This window comes from Heptranchias perlo, chromosome 5 (genome assembly GCF_035084215.1).
Source record: "Heptranchias perlo isolate sHepPer1 chromosome 5, sHepPer1.hap1, whole genome shotgun sequence".
In the NCBI taxonomy this organism is placed as follows: Eukaryota; Metazoa; Chordata; class Chondrichthyes; order Hexanchiformes; family Hexanchidae; genus Heptranchias; species Heptranchias perlo.
In genome coordinates, this window is record NC_090329.1 from 12689251 (window position 1) to 12701060 (window position 11810).

Here is an 11810-nt window from a genome sequence, read left to right on the forward strand (position 1 = left end):
GTCCTGCCATTTGGATCATTAAAAACCGGGTGTTAGTTGTAAGCAGGGTTCGTTATAGTGAAGTTAGCCTGTATATCCTTCTGATGACATTACAGTTATAGAGTATTTTAATGCATCATGGGGAACACATGGTGGTACATTGACTGAGCTTTTCTCATGTGTACTATTAACAAAGACCAGGTAAACAGCTGTAGAAAAGAGTTTGGCATGTACAGTTTAGTACAATACTGCCAATAAATGTGTCTTATCCCATTGGCAAAAGTAGAACGTTTTCAGCAGTTCTTGAAAATATCCTGGTCCATTCCTGTGGAATCCTATTGGATTTTGTTGGGATTTTAACAAAAGAAAGTTGAGGATATCGAATCCCTTTGATTTTTTCCTCTGTCTCCATGGTGTCTCTGTGCCCACAAGGCACCAGTGCTGTCCTGAGGTGATCAGTAACAGGTGTGCAACAGTGTTCAGAATGATCTGCCTCCCCCCCCTCGATCACCTTCCCCCCCTGTCCTCCCCCCGTCCCCTGTCTCCCCTCTCCCCCCAACACCGGTGAGAAAGTGGCTGGCCTTCATTTGCTGCCACCTCACAGCAGCATGAATGATCCAATCTGCAGTTTCCATGGCCAGGGCAATGATCCACTATACAGGGATTTCTATATTGCAGGGATTTATTGTATCTTTCACAGTATCAAAATCATGCTGAACTATTTCAAGACCCTGGAGGACTTTGTTAGGAATTGTTATTAAAAATCCTAATTTGTTCCAATGGTGACAATGTCCTGGTATTGAGAGTGCACAAAAGCCATCAATTCATCTTGTTCTATTTAATTGTACAATTATTGTAAGCCAAAGAAATACTCTTGCAAACTGATTTTCGAATATACACGAATATAACTGGAAGTTAAAGTATTCTTTTTTACTGATCTCATGTGTGCCACATTGTTGCTTATTATGTTTTCAAATGAATGGGGTTGAGGGAAAAATATGGATTCTTATGTGTTATTTAAGGAAGACTCCTTGAAAATAACTCAAACTTCTGTGTTTCTAGCTTTGTTACCTCACATACTGTGATTTATTGTTATAACTTAGTAAAATTTTATAGTTTTTAAAAAAAATGTGTGCTGTGTTTTAAATCTCTCTGGAACACTTTAAAGCATCACGGTCAGGTATAATTTACCACAGGACATATCGAGAGAAAGATGTGGCTGGTTTTATTGACAGGTCTGTAGGCAAATCCCTGAACAAGGAAGTAGTCTGGGGGTCAACCTTCAAGAAAAAGTTCGGAGACATTTGTGAAAGTCAGTCAGTCCACTTAAGTCTGGACAGACGAGGGGAAACTTGCTCATCTCGAGCCCAGAGCCGGTCAGAACCAGAAGACTGGCCAGAAAAAAGTTCAGTGAGCCTCGAAATAAGGAGAGTGGCCAATCGGCACATCGTGCCTGTGCCTACCCGGTCTGATCTACATCTCACTCCAGTCCCACACCATGTGGTTGACTCCTGATGTCCTCAGGGAAACAAGGGGTGGGCAATAAATACTGCCCAAAAAACAAAACAAGGATCAGTTCCTGGGGCATTGGAGATTGAACACTTTTAATTTCAGAGATTTCCAGACAATGAAACTGATGCACAAATAAAGGTGAGATGGATGTATTTTAAGTTTATTCATTACAAAATATAACCAGACTACAGGATGATTACACATAACAGAAGCACTCAATACAGTGCGATAACATATAATACAGTGCGATAACATATAATACAGTGCGATAACATATAATACAGTGAGATAACATATAATACAGTGAGATAACATATAATACAGTGAGATAACATATAATTTGCGGGGCTATGGGGAAAGGGCAGGGGAATGGGAATAATTGGATAGCTCTTTCAAAGAGCAGGCATGATGGGCCGAATGGCCTCCTTCTGTGGTGTATCGTTCTATGATTCAATGTGTACACTGTTTACTGCAGAGTGGGTTAAAGCACTGCATAGCTATTAGGGGTGGGTGGGACGTTTTACCAGAATTAAACTTTATGTAATTTCTAAAATCTGAAACATGTTGATCAAAATATAATTCTTAAATTAGTTTAATCGAATATTCCCATCCCTGACATCACTGGTACTATAACCAGAAAAGAGTGGACAATTATATTTACAAGGCACTTTGGGGTGACAAACTTACTTCAGAGTTTTGCATGATTCAACTTAAAATTACTTTTCTGTGGAGCAAATTTTAACCTGCACCAGAAGTGACTGGTTTTATTCAGGGGCAAGTTTACAGCTTTCTTTGTCAGTCTAACTCGGTATAACTCTGAGGCTGGCCACTGGGAACATGGCCGGAGCCAAGCAGCTACTTTCTTAGGCTCCAAAATAACTACACAATCAATTTGAAGTTTATGGAATTTCCTCAGGATCACCTGCCTTTCACAGGATTGATTGGAGCATCGTGTCTGATTGATGTCACTCTATGGCTGTTCAGATTATTGATTACAACGGTCTCATCACTATGTATTTATTTAGATTGGAAAGGAAGAAGAGTCATGAGGGTAATTTTCAACTTCACTGTTTGGGCAGTAACGTGGCAGAGCAGATCACCGGCCTGTTGTAGAACCCGTTCAATTCTCGATCCATTGAAATCAATGGAACAAAAATAGGCCGGGTTCTATAAAGGGCGGCTGATCCACTTTATCAAATTAATCCCCAAGTGGCGAGGTTGAAAATTACCCCATGAAGCACAGGCATCGATTCCAACACAAGCCGGATTCTCCATTCTTCTGTAAGTTGCTTCCACCCCATTGTGAAAAAGATTAGAAGCATTTTAAAGAAAGGTCAAAACAGTTCTTGGTACAAATCGAGAAATTTGTTTGAGGCAGTCATTTCCTGTCAGCAACTAATTAACCTGAAGTTTCAGTATTATGATCTGCTGGTTTTTGTTGCTCGTAATATTGTTCTTAGTTTCATCTTCAGTACTTGGAGCGAGCATCTAAACTATGCTGCAAGGGACTTGAGAGTAATATACTGAGTCATCGCAGAGACTATGAAGGTTCTCCTGGTCTGCAGAACCTCAGCAGAAGACCAGCAGAACCCCCACCGAATTTCAGGTCCAAAGTGGTTCTCTTTAAAGAAGAGTAACGCCCTACGGCCCTACCTTCACCATGAACCTTTGATTGACGAATACACCCAGCCACCATTCCGAACCGCACAAACACTGGGAAGATGGCGGCCCTAATTGTGAGGCTAGCTATGGAGTGGCAAATGTTTATTATTACACGGAAATAAACTTGTTCACAGAGGTACATTTTTCAAACAAATATTTGATACAACTGTTGAAGGGGCCTTTTTGCTGCATGTTCCATTACCATTTCAATCCTGCACTAACGAACACAAGTTCACGTGAAAGCACGGTGTGTGTCTTATAAATTGGTAATGTATTTTTAATAAATCATTATAAATGAAACTAGCTGGCACAGGCAGGATGGGCTGAATGGCCTCCTTCTGTGCTGTATGATTTTATGATGCTATGATTAACCGTTCCCTAAACTTCAGCATGAATTATTTCTTCATATAATATTATCTCCTATTGTGTTTCTTACAGGTGCCCAGAATACACCAGTTTTTGATTTTCTCCGGGAGAAAAGACACGGTCCCAGATGTTGCTCACTGATGTGTAAAAAGGAAGAGATTCGCGAAAGTAAACCTGGGTCCCTCAGAGGCAGAGACAGGCGAAATTATAGTGGGGATTAAGGAAATGGCAGAAACGTTAAACAAATATTTTGTATTTGTTTTCACAGTAGAAGACACAAAAAATATACCGGAAATAGTGGGGAACCAAGGGTCTAATGAGAGTGAGGAACTTAAAGTAATTAAGATTAGTAAAGAAAAAGTACTGGAGAAATTAAAGGGACTAAAAGCCGACCAACCCCCTTGATCTAATGACCTACATCCTAGGGTTTTATAAGAGATGGCTGCAGAGATAGTGGATGCATTGGTTTTGATCTTCCAGAATTCTCTAGATTCTGGAACGGTCCCAGTGGATTGGAAGGTAGCAAATGTAACCCTGCTATTCAAGGAAGGAGCAAGAAAGAAAACAGGGAACCATCGGCCAGTTAGCCTGACATCAGTAGTACGGAAAATGCTAGAATCTATTATTAAGGACGTAGTAACAGGGCACTTAGAAATTCATAATGTGATTAGGCAGAGTCAACACAGTTTTATGAAAGGGAAATCGTGTCTGACAAATCTGTTAGAGTTTTTACAGGGTGTAACTAGCAGGGGAACCAGTGGATGTAGTCTATTTGGATTTTCAAAAGGCATTCAATAAGATGCCACACAAGAGGTTGTTACACAAGATTAGGGCTCATGGGATTGGGGGTAATATATTCGCATGGATTGAGGATTGGTTAATGGACAGAAAACAGAGAGTCGGAATAAACGGATCATTTTCGGGTTGGCAGGTTATAACTCGTGGGGTGCCACAAGGATCAGTGCTTGGGCCTCAGCTGTTAATATATATATAACAATGACTTAGATGAGGGGACCGAGGGTAATATATCCAAATTTGCTGACGATACAAAGCTAGGTCGGAAAGTAAGCTGTGAGGAGGACGCAAAGAGACTGAAAAGGAATTTAGGCAGGTTAAGTGAGTGGGCGAGAAGGTAGCAGATGGAATATAACGTGGGGAAATGTGAAATTATCCAGGAAGAATAGAAAAGCAGAATATTTTTTAACAGGTAAGAGATTAAGAAATGTTGGTATTCAGAGGGATCTGGGTGTCTTTGTACACGAATCACAGAAAATTAACATGCAGGTACAGCAAGCAATAAGGAAGGCAAATGGTATGTTAGTCTTTATAGCAAGGGGGTTGGAGTATAAGAGTAAGGAGGTCTTGCTGCAATTATATAGGGCTCTGGTGAGACCACGTCTGGAGTACTGTGTACAGTTTTGGTCTCCTTACCTAAGGAAGGATTATACTTGCCTTGAACTAGGGGTCATCGTCTCAAGATAAGGGGTCGGCCATTTACGACTGAGATGAGGAAACTTTTTTTCACTCAGAGGTTTGTGAATCTTTGGAATTCTCTACCCCAGAGGTGTTGATGCTCAGTCATTGAATATATTCAAGATTGAGATCGATAGATTTTGGGACACTAAGGGAATCAAGGGAAATTGGGATAGAGTGGGAAAGTGGAGTTGAGGTAGAAGATCAGCCATGATCTTATTGAATGGCGGAGCAGGCTCGAGGGGCCGTTTGGTCTACTCCTGCTCTAATTTCTTATGTTCTTATTTCTTATCCTGTCACTACTCACGGAGTTCAGGGCCCAACACTGACCTGTTACTCCAGTCTCTCGCATGCTGAGTTATCAGTCCCACAACACTCTGGACCAAAACCAATTGCAGAAACATTTTAATAAGAAAGCCCCAACAATCTTACAATTATCATAATTAATAAACATACATTTATATAATACTCTTTATGTAACAATGTCCCAACACTCTACAAAGCTGGGAGGTGAACACTTAACAGGAAGTAAAGGAATTGTGGAGGGGCAGGAGACAGAGCAGCAGAGGGTACATATTGCTGGAGAAGTCATGGAAGGATTCAAAAAAGTACTGGGATCTCGGAGTGCTGGAACTACTTTGTTTTCCTCCGATAAATTAGAAGTAAATTCCAGTAACAACAACTTGTATTTATGGAGCACCTTTAACGTAGAAAATCATCCCAAGGTGCTTCACAGAGATGTAGGAAAACAGGAGCTGAGTCAAGGAAGGTCCAAATACTCGGTCAAGGAGGTGGGTTTTAAGGAGGGTCTTAAATGAGTTCTGAAACACTGTTTCCCACCATTCCTGATCTCCCAGCTTTTGTACTTTTTGTTCTATAAGCGTATTGGCTTGTTCCATTTTAACCAGGTGGTGAAGTGAGTCATGTGACCGTGCCAGTGTGGATTTAAGACTCAATGATAACGGAGAAATAGGATGACCAAAGGGAACAAGGGCTTGTAATGCCTCCTCCTGTAGTGGGAGATGAACAGAAATCTCTGTTACATTGTGTGGTCGCACTGGGATGAGAGGATGTTCCCCAACCTGAGTAATTTCCATGGGGGTGAGAAAGAAAGGGGAATAAGTGGTAGGACAGATGGTGATGCCATACCTGAATGGAATGTCACTGGTGGTTATGCAGTATTGACCTCGGGTTTGATAGACCACATGGGTACTTACCCACCTATTGATAACTCTTACCAGGCACTCAGGGTCCTCATCCCCCAAGGTGAACCCGCAGGTGGGCATATTTCTCTGGAGTATGTCACATTGACAAACCCAGGTCCCCGACACCAGTCTACAACAAGACAGGTCCACCCTGTTCCACTCTCCTTCATGTCCCTTTACCAGATGTTTGGGGAAGTAGTGAGTTCTTTAAAGGTATCTCCCTCAAGCACACCCACTGACTTTACACTAAATACCTCCCTTGGCTTGTCCCGTATTTGAGGCAATGCTACCAACAGTGGGAGAACCATTTTCCCCATTGTGGTATTACATGGTTTTCGAACCCGAGAGACCGTTCCATATCTTCTAGCCTAACATAGGTCATAGTCTGCCTTATAGCACTCCCGTAAATGTTTTGGCAGTAACCCATTTTGGGATCTTGTTATTCTTTATATCGTTCAATCCTTATTGTATCTGATTTTATACAAAACCCCCATACATGCTCCATATAATGGCTTTGGATACATTCTGGTCCTTATACTCCCCATTATTTCCATTGACCATGCTATTTACTCCTGTCATTATTTGCTCTATGCCTTTTGTTATTTCGACTATCGATACTGTACCCTGTTCAGTTTCATATATTAGATCTCTATCCCCTTTATTTATGCCTTGCAAAATACCCATCAGTTGTTCTTGCATTGATTCACCGAGGGCGAAATTGGGCCATGTAGCACTCGTTTTGTAGGCGCTACACGGACACCTAAGCTCCGAAAATGGCGTCCGAGATGCGCGTGCACATTTCCGGCGTGAAGTGCACAGGACGCCATTTTGGTAAACATTTTGGCACGCGCACCTAACGACCGCCGGCAGCATGTAGAGTGGAGAGATTATGATGTGAATCAGTGTGCAACACTGATTTGTAGCTGCCGACGACATTTTGGAACTCCACACGGAGCCAACGCACTGTCTTAACCTCGCACAGCTGAACAAGACTTAAACGACATGAGGGACCGCCCACCAGCACTATTTAAAGGGATCATGCAGGAGTTACAGGTTAGTTGCTGGAGTATTTATTCTGGCTGCTGGTGCAATTGTACGTGTTTTTGGAAGTTTCCTATACTTGGCTAAAGTTGCAATATTCTATGCATTTATCCAGGGGATCATCCCTATTGCCCTTCTCTGCGTGTTCTCCAGAGCCTCAATGTCATTCTTGAGGTTGGGGCACCAAAATTGTACACAATACTCCAAGTGAGGTCTCACTAAAGCCTTATATAATCCTATTACCAGGGCTCTCGTTTTGGACTGAATAGTCCAGACCGTGCAGCCGAGGACCCTGTTAACTTTAGCTCCAGCCTCCTGACAGGGTGCTATGATTTTTAGTCAATGATTGGTCCCAAGTCTTCCTCCCTGCTACCTTTAACCCACACCCACTCAAGCTGCGCTCTGTATCTGTATTCTTTGCACCTATGTGCGTAACTGCACACTTATACTTATATTAAAAGCCATCTTCTAGTCCTGGGCTCACGTCCTGAATCGCTGCAGATCCAATTGCAGTCTACTTCTCTCTTCTAAGGTCCTGTGTTCACAAACACACAGTTTGGTATCGTCCACAAATTTAATTACTCTCCTATTTATATCCACCTCCATATCAATAATGAATATAAATAAACAGGAGGGGATTCTGAACCCTGGGGCAATCCACTCATGACCAGACCCACTGCAAAGCTGTTGCATTAAAATCAGCATTTGGTTCTGGTCCCTTATCCAATTTGTGATCCATCTTACCATCTCACCCTTCACACCATGAGGTGTAACTTTTGCACACAGCCCCTCATGAGGCACTTTATCATCAGCTTTTTGGAAGTCCAAGTAGATGTTGCCTGCTGGATCTCCTCGATTCACCATTCAAGTATCTTCTTCAAAAACCTGGATTAGTTTTGTCAAACATGATCTCTGTTTTCTCGAGCTGTGTTGAGTATTCCCGACCAGCCCTGAGCATTCTAGATGATCATTTATAGCATCTTTAATGATGCTATATTAACTTCTCCACCATGAGGATAAACTCAGTGGCCTAATCCTTTTTTCACTGGATGTGCCGTCTCCAGTTATCTGGCACTACCCCTGTTCTAAGTGAGCTCGTGAAAATATTCGCCGGGCTATTGTTGAATGGAGCTTGGATTACTGGAAATAGATTAAATGGTAAAAATAAACAGAATAATTAGGTTCTTTCTTTCCCTTCATTGTCTGTGAATTGCTCATTTCTATTTGTACTTTGCCAAGCTTTAACAAAAGCTGAAAATGCCGATAGTGCAGCCAACATCTGAAAGAGAAACATTGGATAAAGGTTTTGGAAGGCACTCCTCATGATGGGATTTGATCAGAGGTTATACCTCAAATATTGACCTAACTTTCTCTTTCAGACATTGATTCACCTGCTACCATTCTCTGATTTTAAAACCAAATTGCTGTAATTTGTGCTTTTCCTAACTGTTTTTGGTTAGCAAGAGGAGTTAACTTAATCTTGGACAAATCATTAAAGTACGTGAATACTGCCCTCCTTTAGTACAATCTTAATTTGACGTGAAATAGGTTAAAGTACACAATGCAGAATCCTTAATCACTAGAAATGAGGGCTGATTTTCTGAGATTCTACAAAGCCTCGCTGACGGCAGCATGAGTTGTGAAATTGGTCACACAGGCTAGTCTATCCGATTCACATGTTGCAGCAAAGAACAATGATGGCCAATGCAAGACTCACTAGGGTCCATGTTTTATGTAAATGTGTGGTTTTCTCACTGCTCACCCATTTGAAATGGGAATTAGGGGTTACGGGGAGCGGGCAGGAAATTGGACATGATTTTAGATTTGAGGTTAGGACCAGATCAGCCATGATCTTATTGAATGGCGGAGCAGGCTCGAGGGGCCGATTGGCCTACTCCTGCTCCTATTTCTTATGTTCTTATGTTCTTATGATGTTCTGGTCCATAGGATTGAAAAAATGGAGTCAGAGCCTTTCCTATTTCCTCTCGTGACTTCCTTCAATAGCCTGTGGTGCGTGCCATCAGGGCCCAGCGACTTATCCACCTCAAGTTCTAATTCCTTTTCTAGTTCTCTCGAACAATTGTTCCACCTCCTTCTCTAGTACACCTACATTCCCTCTTCCACCATTATTTGTGTAATAATGTTCCTGGTCTTATAAAACAGATATCGGACTACCTATGAGCAGCATCACACTTACTCCTAACCACATTTCTTGCTGTCTTTTATTTGTTATCACAGAGAATTTGGGATGGGATAAGATTATTCGTATAAACATAAGCAAATTGTGGAAGGACTGTACCACTGTTCAAGTTTGGAGGAATGTTCTGACTAAAAGGCATTAATTTAATATATTTTACCAAAAGTTTATGCTTAAATACGGTTGCAGCGAAATTTGACAAAAAGGAAACATGCAAATAACAAAAGATTAAAGTAAAGATTTATATATTTATTTTCTATAAGATGCCACAAGCTAAACAGATGGACAGTAAAGAACTGTTCCCCTATCTTCTACACAGGGACTTATTCCTATAACTGTGCAATATTCATTTATTTATATATATATCTGCAGTGGCTACGAAAGACACTAATTATTTTCCAAGAGCACATTAAAAAACATTTACTTCACTTTCTCTGGGGAGATCTCATGAACTTCTTCCCAAATTCTTTCTCTAGAGACGTGCACTCCTCCACTTTCACACTGTAGCGCCTCACAACAACATAATCTCTGATTTACCATGAGCAATGCCACAGGAAAGCTGCAAGTAGTCTAGAGATATTGGCCCCGATTTTCAATGGAAATTGTGGGAGCGTTGGGGGCAGGAGGGCTGCGAAAATCGGGGAAATCCCGAGTGGGTGAGGAAGCCGGCCCCAGCCCGCCGACTTCCGGGTTTCCCACAGACGCGCCTGTGTGCGTGCTTCCCGAGTGCGGAAGTCCCGCCGGCAATTAAAGCCAGCGAGACGATAGTTAAAGAACCAAATGTACCTCATTGAGGTACTTAAGGTACTTCATTTCTGACATAGTAGATAGTCAAACCAATTTTAAACTTACCTGGGCCGCTTTCCCACGGCTTCCGATTCACGCCTGGAAGGAAGGCAAAAATAAACTAAATAAATTAAATTAAAAAACATTGCACAAAGTTAAAAAACAAAATAAACCTACCTTTCCACCCTGCTCTGATGTCTGATGTCTCCCTCTCCGATGTCCCTCTCAGCCCCCGATGTCTCGTCACCGATCTCCCACTCTCCCCCCCTCCCCGGTGTTCCTCTCCGACCTCCTCCTCTCCCCCCTCGATGCCTCTCTCCGATCTCTCACTCTCCCCCCGATCTCCCCCTCTCCCCCCCCCCCGATCTTCCCCTCTCCCCCTGAACTTCCCCTCTCCCTCCGATCTCCCCTCCCCCCGATCTTCCCCTCCCCCCCCCAATCTTCCCCTCTCCCCTCCCAGTCTTTGGTGCCCACCACTCTCTGTTCCAGAGCCGGATGACGTCTCTCTCTCTTCCTCTCCCCCTCCCCCTCGGCGTTGCAGGTCCTATCGACAGCCAGCCTGTCAACACCACCTCCTAAACCCACGACCTCCGCCACTTAGAAGGAGAAGGGCAGCAGGTGCATAGGAAGTCCATCACCTGCACGTTCCCCTCCAAGTCACATACCATCCTGATTTGGAAATATATCGCCGTTCCTGCATCGTCGCTGGGTCAAAATCCTGGAACTCCCTTCCTAACAGCACTGTGGGAGAACCTTCACCACACGGACTGCAGCGGTTCAAGAAGACGGCTCACCACCACCTTCTCAAGGGCAATTAGGGATGGGCAATAAATGCCGGCCTTGGAAGCGATGCCCATTTCCTGAAAAATGAATTTAAAAAAGACAATCAATGGATGGAAAATTGTGGAGAGTGTGCCCATAATTTCTTGATATGGGTGAGGCTCCATGTCTGGAGCATGTATTTGTAAAATTTAATCTTTAATAATTGATGACCTCATCTATGCTATAAGGATAGCAGAAGCTCTGCAGTTACTCCATTTAGTTCCTGTAGAGGGCAGTGAAAGCTCTTTTGCAGTGGAAGGAAAGAATGGTCACCTGTGCTATTTCACCAATGGGAACTTTCCTTGCAACACTTTTTAAGGACAGAAAATCATGGGATGCACTTGCGATTTTCCGTTATGCACAAAAGCTTTTAAAACAATCATTTAATAAGTTAGTCGGGGCTGAAACCAACTGCAGCAGCAATGAAAATCAAATGAAATGTGGAATCTTTTCGCCTGCACCTCACACTCTGTTTATGGAACACAAGCCAAAGCTGAGGTGTTGAGACAATATGCCCCATACCGAGAGTTTCATGTTAGTTGATTAACTGGTTGTGCCACAATAACTGTCTTTAGTTAGGAATTTTCCAAAAGATGACCTACATTACATCATTGGCGAAAGAGGTTCCCACTTACGGCCTGATTTTGTAAAATTGACTCAAATATCTCATCTTTTTTGGGCACCCATCTAAAAAGTTATCTCAAAAACTTTGGATCTTAGCTGTCTCCCCTATTTTCCTGTTGGATTCTCCTTGTAGGTGTTAGTCA

At 42.5% G+C, this 11810-nt stretch overlaps 1 long non-coding RNA gene across 1 annotated transcript; it reads right to left on the minus strand.

The window, feature by feature from the left end:
- Positions 1 to 1630: 1630 nt before the first annotated feature.
- On the minus strand, positions 1631 to 11075 carry LOC137321587 (uncharacterized). Its single transcript, XR_010962855.1, has 3 exons — positions 10887 to 11075; positions 10288 to 10320; positions 1631 to 8378 (listed from the first exon to the last, which is right to left on the minus strand). It is a non-coding gene; the product is annotated as an uncharacterized lncRNA (long non-coding RNA).
- Positions 11076 to 11810: the final 735 nt, after the last annotated feature.